Below are 13,666 nucleotides of genomic sequence, written 5' to 3' on the forward strand. Positions count from 1 at the left end.
AAATTTTGGGAAAATAACCTGCAGTTAAAAAGACCACTGCTCGCTGGTTCACTGCTTATGATTATCACAGTGGGGGCCTATAAATTCAGTTTGATTAACAGCTCCTAGTGTTTAGAAGGAGGTTAGCTGGAACAAAACTTGTATTTTTTGATGAAGTGTCAGCATCATTGACATCACAGGTGATTTCTCTCCATGAGATAAGCAGGATCTCTTACCATATCTGACCAAATCACCTCACCAGCAACCTATCCTACTCCTCTTGTCCAATTCTAGCCTCATTCTCTTACTTGCTGTTGCTGAAACAACTCACCACTCAGTAAATGTCTGATGAAAGACCAGCATCCCTGGTGCAAATGCTGTCTTTAAGCTTTGTAACCTAGGGTTGACCCTCAGTGGAAATGTAATCCATTCCCAGATCCAAGGTGGCGATGGAGTTGAGCCCCTGACCAGAACTCGTCTGCTCCAACCACTTTTCTTTCTTCTTTTCTCGCTTCTTTTTCCTTTCTTTCATTGAGTTCATGAGTTATTTTTTTCTTCCTCTACTCACCTTCCTGCCACTCTGCAATGAGGCGGTTAATGTAGCAATGGAGCATGGCAGCGGCTGGGGCCCAGTGTGAGTCTGGATGGCAGGCTGTGGCAAGGTTGTGGCTGGCAGTGAAGGAGAGCAGCGGCAGCCATCAGCGATGATGCAGCAGTGGCAAAAGATGGTAGCAGCAGCGGTCAGTCAGCGATGAAGCAGAGGTTGGGGTCGAAGCCTGGAGTGCCCAATGGAGGTCAGCAACATTGGTTGACAGTGAAGGTGGCTGGTGAACACAGGCGGGTTTTAGCCCAGCACAGGTGAAAGCATCCCCAGTATGGGAGATCTAGGCATCTTGGGGATAGCCCAGCTTGTAGCATCTACCAGCCTGCGGCTTAAGAAAGGACTGCAATGTTTGACCTGTTAAAGCATCATTTGTTTGTTCTTCCACTGTTACACTCAGAAGACTGCAGTGCTGAACTATTTAACTCTTCTTCATTTCTCTATTGCTAAGATTTAGTACCTAGGTACTTTGTACCAAAGATGGTGTCGGGTGTAGCAACGTTACACATTTTTCACTGTACTCTGTACCTTTACCTGAGTACAGATGACAATAAAACCTCAATTTAAACCTTAAAAAAAGACTACATTGCACAGAGCCACAAAACCACATTGTTCACAGCACGCAGCTGGCATGGATAACATTTGCTTGCATACACAAAACTATTCTCTCACCCCAGTTGAAGTTTAACAACCTCACTACATCTGTCCTTATCTGCATTCTGCTTAAGCACCCTCTCTAAGTTACTCCTCCTCTGTCATCAATGCCCACAAAAGACCCACATCTTGTCATTGTCAAGGGGGGGGATCATCTTATACAGGCAAGCAATTGGACAAAGCCAAATATGAGCTTTCACTTATAGCCAGCAAAAGGGATACATAAAAAACAATACAGTCTGCAGTTCGCCTCCACAATGTAAATAAAATGCTGGTATCATGACCCAATGACTATTGCACATGGCTCTCATTCACTGGAACTGGCCATCAGTTCGGTCTGTCTGTCTTACAGCACGCAATGTAGCTGAGCTCTGTTATACCCAAGGAGCGCTTCCTCCTTTTCATTGTCCCTATCCTTCTCCTTGGAAGACTGCTCCCATTTTCTCACATTGCCTCATTGCCTGCTCCGGTTGTGTAGAGTACAGCGCATCAGGATGATTTAGTGCATTCTATCCAGCCAATACTTGAGGGCTTCCTGAGACCAATCCAAGCAGTGGAACCACAATTTCAGCAGCCCCATACTCTGCTCCACCACGACACTGGTCAAAGCATGTGCAGCATTTTACCTGCACTCCACATCAATCAGAGAGTTGCCCTATAGTGTCTGAACCATGACCACAATGGGTAACTCTTGTCCCCAATAACCAGCCTTATAAGGCATCTGGACTCTCAAACACACCAGGAACACAAGAGCGCTCTAGGGTGTAGGAGTCATGCCAACTGCCGGATAGCAATTACACACCTCCAGGCAGTGGTAACAGTGATCACAGTTGACATTAATGGAATGCATTTCCTTCCTGTTAATGAATTCTGCAGTGTGATGGTACAGCCCTTTCAGTGTGGTGTGGGTGCAGTTGATGGCTCCCTACATGTGTGGGAAGTCGGCTGTGTTTCCAGCTGCAATACTGACCTCTTCATTAAGGAACAATATGAACTGATGTGATTTTGATATATTTGTGGCTACATGACTGAAAGATCCCACACAGTCCTCCCTCACTCCCTAGAAGGAGCCAGTTCCTTAGAAGTTCAAAGTGACTGTCACCTAATAGCCATCAGGAGAGAATATCCACCCACCTGCAGCTCTTGTGTCCCACTGCAGCATCTAGCATAGCTCCATCAAGCACCCACACAGTGTGCTTGAACATATGGAGCCTCCACTGACACTGTATCCCAGGAAATGGAGTTGGGGTGAAGAACTTTGGTCCTCCTGCAGAGCCTGCATCCCGAGGGGCACTGCAGCTGTGACCTGTCCATGAGGTGGGTGCTTCCTGGCCTGTGCAGAATGTTGCTGCTGATCCAGGGCTTGCTGTCAGCCCTGAGCCTCCTGTATTCACCTTTACCTTCTTAAGGAAGGCAGCCACGGTGACCAATCTCCCATCAGCAGCTGGCAATGACCTATGCTGGGAACTTAAGGAGCAGCACAGACTCTTCACTCTGAGAACAGTCAGCCCTCCCTGCATGGGAGGGCCGCACGTACCCCTCCAGACATGCAGCACCCCAATAACGGAGACCATGCCACCATCATTCATTCAGCCTCTGCAGAGAATTATAACACAATGGAGAAGGCTTTAACGTAGAAAATGGGCAAATACATTAGATTAGTTACAGTGTGGAAACAGGCCCTTCGGCCCAACAAGTCCACACCGACCCGCCACCCACCCATGCATTTACCCCTTACCTAACACTACGGGCAATTTAGCATGGCCAATTCACCTGACCCGCACATCTTTGGACTGTGGGAGGAAACCGGAGCACCCCCATGCAGACACGGGGAGAACGTGCAAACTCCACACAGTCAGTCGCCTGAGTCGGGAATTGAACCCGGGTCTCAGGCGCTGTGAGACAGCAGTGCCAACCACTGTGCCACCGTGCCATCCACATAGCACTCAAAGGATTGAATTCAGTGTTTTGAAATTTAATGCTGGAAATACCATGATAATAGTAGATTACTGCAAAGCTTAGTATTCTTATTCACTGATTTGGGTAGGTCAGGAATATCTCAACTTCTGTCTTCATCTCTACCCAAGTCCACAGATTCTCCTGTACATTCACCTGGAGGCAGAGAGAATATTTCCTTTCAAGGAGGTAATCAAGACATTTTTACAAAATGGGTCACCCATCTGAGTCAGAGAGGAGGAGAAATTTCTTCTCTCAGAGGTTTGTTGGAATTCTCTTCTCCAGACAATTGCATAGTTTGGTTAATTAAACATTTCAAGACTGAATAAGTCAGATTTTAATCCATCAGGCAGTCAAAAATTATGGTGGGGAGGGGGGCAAACAAGAAAGTGGAGTTAAGGGCAGAATCAGATCCGCTTGAATCTTATTGAATGGCAAATCAAGTTCAATGGATGATATGACCCCACTCCCATTCCTACATTTTATGTTTTTTTTTAATGTAGGGTTATACTATGGATTCTATAATTGGCTTTGGATTAGAGATGGCATTATCATTCCTGGGGAATCACTCTCCTAATCACTATCTATTAATTCCTGCTAAGACGGCATAACTGCAGCTGGCTGGTAGGATTGAATTGAGTGTGATTTTTATCCTCCTGAAGTAAAACAATGGCTGACATGAAGAGCCGAATGTGAGGAATAGCTTCTGGTACACAATCACAGAACTGGCAGTGGTTTCAGCGCATGAGCAGAGGGGAGAAAACAGGCACAAAAAAAAACCTGATGGAGCAAGACCAGGCTTTTCTATGTTGTGAGTGATTTTATAAGTACGTATTTTTATATTTTCCAGATTAATGATCTACAAATCATCCCTGACCAAATGCTATTCTTGTTATTTAATTTACAATTTCCATACCACTCTATAAGCATGTCCTCCAACAAATCAGATACATATGACTAATCGCACAAGAACATTGAAAAGGCAATACATATTTTATGAGCATGACACAATTTCACAGGAAATTAGAATACAGACCACTGTCACTTCAACATTTATATTCTGACCACACTCTAAGGAGTGGAAAGATATGTATGTATAATGCAAGAAGAGGCCTCTCATTCTGCGGTCAACATCCTTTCAAGGGGTAGACATGTGAAATAGGATTTTTCAAAGAAAAATAATGTCATCAAGTAAATCTACTTCACTGTGATTTCATTATGCAAGGCTTTGATTTTGAGAAGGACAACCTCCCTTTACATCACATGATCCATCAACTACAAGCTATGTGTGTGCCTTGTGAGTGCCTGATAAATATTAAATGAAGAATAGCGTAGTTGCTATTCCTCAGTCCCAGAAATAGCGCTGCACTGATTTCTGTTGTGTGTTTACTGCAGATGGTCTCTTTCAGGCAATTGTGGGGGATACAGAAGTCAATGTATCACAGTAAGATAGAAGAAATATTAAAGCAAGAGTGAATCCGGTATCTTAACCTCCAGGTGTGCATGGGCTGAACCTTCAAGCAGCAGCTCCACTTCTAAGGAAAATTTCTTGTGGGGCACGAACTCAAAGTGTGGGCCACAATCATACATGTTGTACATGTACAAGAGTTGCACTCCTCTGAAATGGGTCAGATTTTTAGCAAGGTAAAGAAACAAAATAAACGTTTAGTGTACCTTGGGGTCTAAATGCTAGGCATTGATTACTAAGTACATTTCAATCTGTAACTTGTGTAAGACTTGTACAACTTTTAACAATGTACTGTGCATGATCATAAATGTGTACCAATCTGCACTTAATATACTACTAATACATTTGAGCATGGTTAACTTTCACATAGAATGGAAATGGTACATCTTGAAACAAAATAAATTTTAATTTGAAGCTCCAGATTAAGCTTCAACAGATTACTGTCGATAGTATTTAGAAAGAATAAAACACTGTTATATTCCTGTTTTTGACTTACTCAGTCACAAGATTGAATCTTCAACTCAGAAATGATAAAATGTTCTGCCCTCGAACCTCTGTCTATACCACCCTGGAACAAATGACTGGGAGGCAGACATACACTTGTTGTTCGGGTTAACTTGAATATTCTCTTCATCCATGAAGAGAACCATCCTTCCTGACCTATTAATGGTAAAAGGCTTTTTTTGTTCTATGAAGGCATATTTAGGAGCTCTCTGTTACAGTGCCTGGTGGGCGGCACGGGGCACAGTGGCTAGCACTGCGGCCTCACAGCACTAGAGACCCGGGTTCAACTCCTGCCTCAGGCGACTCTCTGTGTGGAGTTTGCATATTCTCCCAGTGTGTGCGTGGGTTTCCTCTGGTTTCCCCCCACAATCCAAAAATGTGCAGGTTAGGTGAATTGGCCAAGCTAAATTGCCCCTAGTGTTAGGTGAAGGGATAAATGTAGGGGAATGGGTCTGGGTGGGTTGCGCTTCGGCAGGTCGGTGTGGACTTGTTGGGCCGAAGGGCCTGTTTCCACATTGTAGTCTAATCTAAAAATAATAGTTAAACTTCCTATCTTATGATGCCCAGAACTGCACACACTCCAAGTGAGGTCGAACAGCTGTCTTGTATAAACTAGGCACAGTGTCTTTGTTCATGTACACTGTGCCATTTTAAATAAGCACAGGATACTTTCTTGTTGAATACTTGTTACAGGATACTGAAACACACTGAGTATGGACAGGCGAAAAGAATTGGGTTTAAGATTCCTAACTGTAACATTGTGCCTATTTGAGACAGAAGTCATTCAGCATCAAGGTGCCATGTACCAATAAAGGTGAGCTCCTGTTCACGGTTATAGAGAGCCAGTTAGGCACTATATGGTACACTGTTCAGCTCCAAACAAACAGAAAATATGACAGAACCAGACCAGTCTTATTGTCTGGGAAACCTCCCTGAAACCCACCTACCCAAACAGAACACAGCACATTTTAACAAAACAGGTCTCCTTTGAAACCTACCATTCAAATTCCAGCCTGGAGACATAGGAAGTCCAACAAAACGCACAAAAATTAGCATGGCTCAATATCTACCCACTAATACCAGGGTCAGGACTTTTAAATGGATCAGCATTTGGATATAGACAAGAGGACATAGAATTTTGTAGTGCCAGCCTTTGCAATGGTTCACTGCCATGGTCCTAATCCTGAAACATTTTCAGGAAAAATGGCAAGGGAACAACCAGTCAACAATGTGGACAGTCCTTGGAAATGTCCAGGTCAACATGGACCCTTCCTAGGACTCAGGGGCTCAGGGTGGGCTCGGGGACATAAAAGAGAAGGAATGGATTGTTCCCCAGTGGACCCATATGATCACTTGGACACAACTGTGGTTGTTGGCTGCCCCTTGGAAAATTGCCCTTTCAGGATCAAACAGCTGTACCTTTTAAAAATATTGCAAAAATCAACCTTACCAGCCCATGTTCCTCTCCATTTCCATGATTGGCAGCTCCCCCTGAATTAATGGGGCTGTCAATCAGTGAGTGCATGATTTAGATTAGATTTTATTGTCATATGTACCTGAGTGCAAGAGTACAGGAAAAAGCAATTCTCCAACGCCATCATGGAATAAAATTAAAAACAGAATTAAAAACAAGAACAACAGAAACAAAAGGAAAAGACAATCTCCAGATCATCCTCACTACCACCATGAATCCTCAGCCAGGCCCACCAATGCAGCCTGTGCTCCCACCAAGTCTGCACACCCATATCGTGAACCTACCAAAGCGCACCATGCGGGGTCAGAACTTAGAACTTGCCCCAGTTTCCAAATTCCAAACTCCTGACTGAAAACCTGGCTGCAGGTCAAGGTGATAACATATTTTGTTTCCCAGTGACAGACCCCAAATGAGGTATTGTGATCCCAAGGAAACAGTTCCCCAAAAAGCATATCTGAAACTCATTCTCAAATACTCTGGTGGTTATTTTGTATGAATAAGCTCTTTATTTTAATTGCAGCTCAGTAACACTGCATCACTGTCTATATTCAACAGAGCATCTTGCACCATTTCTATCACGTCCAGCACAATACAAATGCCACACATGTAATTAAACAGCAATTAGAAGGGATTGTTACCCTATCCCCATTCTTTTTGATGTCCTGTACCTCTCATCCTTCATTCCCAGCACCTGAACCATTTCTCACTACATCTTGCCATTTAAGGAGTTCAAGTGCAACATTTGTTCTTTTGTCTCCTCCCTTCTGACCATCCAAGATCCCAAATATTCCTTCCAGATAAAACAGCGATTTACTTGTACTTCTTTAAACTTAATATACTGTGTTTGCTGCTCTTAACAATGTGATCCCAGACATGGGGCCCCTAAATGCAGGCTGAGAGACCATATTACTTCTGTTCAATCCAGAAATGTGCTACTGAGCTTTCAGTCATCCGTCATTTTGATTATCCATTCAATTCCATCTCTGATGTTTCTGCCTTTGGCCTGTTGTAGCCTCCCACTAAAGCTCAATGCACACTTAAGTAACAGCTCCTTATCTTCCACTGGGTATTTGGCAGCTTCTGGGCTCAACAAGGAGTTGAACAATTTTAGATTATAACCTTTTCCCTCATGTGATTTCGTTTTGCTTTGCTGTCTTGTCCTTTTCCCATTCTTGTCTCTCTATTCCCTTTTACTTTTCATTTGAAAGGAATCAATTCAGAACCTTACCTTTCAAACCTTCTTTACGTACAACTTTTATTACTTTACTTATCCTGGTACCACTTCCTTTAGCCTTGAATCATAAAACTTTGTGTTACTTAATCTTTCCTGCCCTCCATCTTACCACATATCTTCTCACTTGTAGTTCTTCTCACCATACTCATTTTCTTGCGTTCAAAATCAATTCCCACCCCACCTTTTCTGCTTCTTTCACTGCAGACATTGCCAGACCTCCTGAGTATTTTCATTTCTACGTTTACTTCTGATTTTCAACATCACAGTCGTTTGCTTTCTCAGTAGAAGTTCAAAACAGTGGCTGGGTCCCAATGACACAGTCAAGGCTCAATATGGCAGCTGTGGGTGGGTTTTATCACAGGCTATTCGAAGGAGCAGATTAAAGTTCAGAATGGTGACTGTCCAATGGGTTACTAACTAGGGCAATTTTACCTGCCCACCCACCTAATTTCTGCCAGGTCACTAGGCTTAAAAACAATGCTGACATGGTTCTGTACTTTCCTTATGACATTACAGGTTTACACTGCAAAAAGCTGTGAAAAAAAATCATAATATTCTGGTTCAAGGAACATAGTGAGTTATAGTCAGGTCATGGATGCCAAACGATTAATATAATAATTTCAGTCCACTCAGCCTGATTTAGAGATACTGCTCCAACGTGTACATGAGTCCCAATATAATTCCATCAAAGTGGCACGAATGCATCTTGTGCCTATCTACTTGCTACAGTATTAATCATATGACACATCTGTGAAAAATCTTGAGAATGAAGTAGATTTCAAGCAAGTCCAACTTAATGGAAAACATCACTGATTTTAGGTAGATACATTGTCAGTAAGAATGCCACTCACCCAACAACTGGCCTCCCAAAACAATGCTAGGAAATACATTTTTTATTATCTATATTAATAACATCATTTTAGTAAATTAGTAATTTGCAGATTATTAATTTATTCACTATAATTTCTGCCTTTTTTTGCGATTTCAGATAGACTAAATCAACAGTGGAAAAATTAATCGATCAACTGTGGATCTTTGTGAGGAATTTATGATTTTGTGAGGAAATTAAAACACATGATGATCACTCAAGGCAACCAGCTGCATGTCAAACCAGAGCTTGTCTCCCCAATAGGGAACAGCTACCTTCAATCCATTAGGGGTGAAACCCTATCTAGCAATGGCTTACATCCAAATGATTACATCCTGATATTAACACTTCACCTTTAAAGATTGGTTAGCAGGTTATCAGATGGCATACATTCCAGCTAAGTTTTAGCTTAGCAGGCTGGAGGGAAATCTCCTCCAGTTTCACACTCATCCAAAAGTTCTTTTGCTTTTAGACTGATTCAAATGTTGTTGAAGAACATTTTCACTTTGAGCACCTAAGGGAAGTCTTTGAAACAGATTTGATGGCCTTTGCTACTGTTAACACTGGAATTATAGTGTGCTCCATCAGTCAGTATCCAAAATTCTAAATCAAACTAATTCTTTATTCAAATCAGATCTAAGGGCTTATTTAGTTAACACGTAGAGAGTGAATCACTCGAGATTCTTAACAAAAAGAGGGGTTTGTTTTAACACATGCACTTCATTGCAAAAGACCATTAGATAGAAGTAACATTGACCAGAGAAAAACAAGGAGACAATTATAATAAATCAGTCTCCATTGAAATTGCAAGCTAGATACCTCTTTTCCACACTCAAAACTGTAAGCCAGCATCAGACTGGGTGTAGCTTAATGCAAACACCCACATTAACCCTTTCAGAACAATTATCTTATACTACAGATGCTAAGCAAGATGTGTACAAATTCAAAGCCTTTTGCAACTTAATAGTACATGTGGAAACAAAAAACTCTTTTTACACTCAGTTTTCTTTTCAAAGAGCCGATATCCAAGGCAGAATGAAGCAAGAAGACACAATAGCAAGGTGTTTACATAAGTCAATAATTCCCAGAGAAGCACTAAGTCAAATAGGTAAACATGTTGCCTTTTCTAAATTGAATTCTGAATAATGTTGTGGACCTGATATTACATTTTATGAATGAAGTCCTAGAAAGAAAACAGGATAAAAAAACAGAATTATACACCATTCCTAAATAAATATGATTTGAAACCATTAGCTTTGAAAATAAAGTTCTTTAAAAGGCTTTGCAAAGTTATGTTGTAGCTGGTAAACAATAATCTATAGCTCTAACTTGTATAAATAACCTATGGTGATTTGGGCCAGAGTCTGTTCCTGGCTATTATCAGTAGCTCACCCTAATTGCCAAACAAAGGCATTAGCTACATTAAAATAAATTATCATTTTATCTCAAAAACCATATAATGTTTTATAGATTCGACCCTAAATATGAAGTTCCTGCCTATTCAATGGGTACACAAAAATTCGCTTTGAATAAATGCAATCCTTTTGAGTCCCAGTTTAGTTTTCTGTTGTCATGCACTACAAAGGGCTGTCACACAGTACAAAGCAATGAAGTTCAGCACTGAATGCAAACCTTGGACCCTGGCATAATCCAGCAGCATGCTTTCAAATCTAACTGACATCAAGCAAATCTACCCATTCAATGGATCCATGCCTTAATGTCAGCTTCCTGAGCATAGTGTTCTGATGGCAAAGAATGCTTCAGTGTATATACAAAGATGCAACAACCTCTAAGGAAATTCTCACGCAGACCAATTTCAATCAGATGTTTATCGTTCTGTATTTCTCATTTCCAACTGAACCCGTATAGATCTGGCTACATCTGTGTACACATACAGTTAGATGTATGTATCTTTCTTTATTGTCAAGACTTCGCCTAGGGAAAACATAATCTTATTGCCACGTCGAAGATGTACCAAGGCCAATGATTTGTTGGCTATTTTCTCTAGAGCAGTTGCGCTGAGCTTGCTGACTGCTGGCTTGAATCTCATCCTCTCATTCGGTTTCCTCACCTCAGCAGTTTACTCTGATTTCTCCCCAGCCGTACATAATGGTCATGGATTGCATTCCATCCTCACAATCCCCAAGGCTTAATCAACACTGGAGGTTGCTAAATGAAGAATCACAGTTTCAACCACCTGAGGTCTCCTCTGCACACTCAGTTGTGTTTTACTGCAAGAAAAAGACCAACATTTTCTACTTTTAGATTTATGGAGTTGCCTGTCCAAAATAGAAAAGAGGCCAAAAAAAGGCAAGGTGTACTGATAGTAGCAGAAGGTAGACAACAGCCAAGAAAAGATGATAGATTGCACTTCAAGTGCCAAGAAACAACAGCTCACCTTGCAATCTCCTTGTCAGTGAGAAATTTAGGCACTGAACTTTTTTTTCCAGTAGTGCATATGAAATCTAACAGCAGTTAATCAATTTTCAGCGTTAGGCTAACATTTGAGCAACTACATTGAAATAACTCCACCAAAACCAATATCCTGACATCAAGTCACACATTCTTTACAGCAACATAGTAAATGACACTGAGCCAGCTAACTCAGCGTCAGCTCCAAGAGTGAACAGAACCCATGATAATCGCTGTCTAAATTTGTCAGTGAGGGCTCTCTGACTGGACCAGGCTAATATCCCCAAACAGGGAACTCATATTCTTTAATGTCATCTGGCTGATTTCATTCCAATCACTACATCCCTCCCCTCTCCATGTAAGGCCTGAGACATAGGCCTGCTCTTTCTCCTGTAGCTTCCCTGTGGCCCACCAGGCACCAGGCCCACTTCCTCCAACACTGCCTTGGACACTGGCAGTGTGTACCGGATCGTAGCCTGCCTCTTGTGCCCAGAGTGTCTTGACCAGAATTTGGCTTTTTCTTCAGGTGGCAATGGCATGGAGGCTGCCATATCAGTCGTGCCCATCTCTTCCTCAGAGTTTTCATCGATGCTAGGCGGAGGGGAAGTACCCACGGGTTCTGGCAGCCTTGACAGAAGTTCTGAGGGGCCAGATATGTTTTGCTCCTGCCCTGTTTGCAAGCTTGTAGCTTTCATGTAGTCCACATGTTCATTCAGGACAGCCTCATCTACCCCAACCCTGCACGTTACGGGATCTGACCTTGTGTTAACAACGCCTCTTACCCATGCAGGGCCACGCCTGTGGTTTCGACACCAAACTTCATCCTCTGAAGTAAACTGCCTGTCTCACCCAGAGGAGTCTTGTGTCCAGTATTAGTATTTCTGATGTCATTTCACCCTCTCCCCCAGCATCTGGGAAGATCAGGTTAAACCTGGTACGGAGGTCTTCGAAGACAGGATCAAACAAGTCAAGCTTCCCAGATAGCGGAATGATGCTAGAAATGCTTACTCCAACTGAAAGATGACTGTTGCAAGCAAAACGCTTCAAGGGCCAGTTTTTCTCTCATTGCCACTGAAATACGAAGGCTAATATCCTATCACCAAATTATCCTTTGTTTACACGGGCGTAGGACATGACACTGACCCAGCTAGCTCAGAGCCAGCTCCTTGAGTGAACTGAACCACTAACACTCCTGTTTATATCTGTCAGCCACAGCTCCTTGACTGGATCAGATTAGCAGCCCCAATCAGGGAACTCATATTCAATGCCTGACTTCATTCCAATCACTACATACATCTGTTAGAGCAAGTATAAATACCTGAATGTGAGTTTCTTTGCTGAGCTAGAAGGTTCGTTTTCATTTGAAAACGAACCTTTCAGCTCAGCAAGCAAACTTACAGCCCGAACCTCAACCTGAGCTACAAATCTTCTCCAAACTTGTTAAGTATAAATACCATCTGTCTGCTCTGATCATTTACCAGAATTTTGTTTTACACAGGGTGTGATTTACAATTGAAATCCATTTAGGTTTCTTTCTCCCTTTAGGAGGGCATATTAATGGAATTAAATGAATAGCAGATATAACAACAGCATTCAGAAGGCATCTTAAAAGATCACAGGTGTAATTTTTTGATTTTGTGCTTGCAGCGAATATTGGAAATTTATGAATGTGTTGCATGCATTTTTGGCAATACCCAGATTAATGATTCTCACAGAAGCACAGATTCAAAAACTATCCCGTGCATCTTTACTGGGGTCAAGTTGGCAACCTAATTTATGACATCAGAATATTTGCAGATATAAATGTTGGAAATAATAAATTTAGAGGTCATTTGGGAAAGCAATTATCCAATTTTCTCAATATTACTGTGTTTTAAAGAAAGAACAAACATTTATTATGTACTTTCCATAACCAAATAAAGTCCTAAAGCATTTAATAGCCAATGAATTACTTCTGAAATTAAATAAAAAATGTCAGCCTATTTTCACACATCAAGGTCCCCTGAACAACAACAATCAATATTGCTTGAGAGTTAACATTAGCCATGATCTTCCGAGGATCTTGCTGTTTTCCTTCACATTTGTATCCTGGGATTCATTACCATGAGTTCCAAGGGGCAAGACTTATCAGCAGATTGCAGATATCATTCTGACACCAATGCAGTTGGCAAGACATGAAGTCAGCTAAAGGACAGGTTGCAGTCATGGAAAGTTCACAATGCAAGTGTGTTATGTGGATCCTGAAAAAGTCCTCTATTTCACTTGGTCCTTCAGATTCGAACCCACAGGTTTTACTGAGCAGGACATCCAGACTGCATGTCCTGCCCAGGAGACTTTTAAAGTAATATCAGGGTCCCAATTACATGACAGCATCCTGATTGCATAAGTTAATGAAGCCACCGTCTGATTCAGGAAAAACACAGGAAGCAGAAAATGTAACATTACAATCCTCACCTCCGTTTAATCTTCAACACTGCCCTTTTTTCCAATTACATTGAAAATCTTCACATTTTGTA

General features: G+C 41.8%; 1 protein-coding gene across 1 annotated transcript in view; it reads right to left on the reverse strand.

Annotated features, from left to right (window-relative positions):
- The window catches only part of LOC132822487 (chemokine-like protein TAFA-4), a 220,941-nt gene that overhangs the window by 103,686 nt on the left and 103,589 nt on the right, over positions 1 to 13,666 (reverse strand). The gene's annotated exons all lie outside the window — the stretch shown is intronic.

This window comes from Hemiscyllium ocellatum, chromosome 14 (assembly GCF_020745735.1).
Source record: "Hemiscyllium ocellatum isolate sHemOce1 chromosome 14, sHemOce1.pat.X.cur, whole genome shotgun sequence".
NCBI lineage: Eukaryota > Metazoa > Chordata > Chondrichthyes > Orectolobiformes > Hemiscylliidae > Hemiscyllium > Hemiscyllium ocellatum.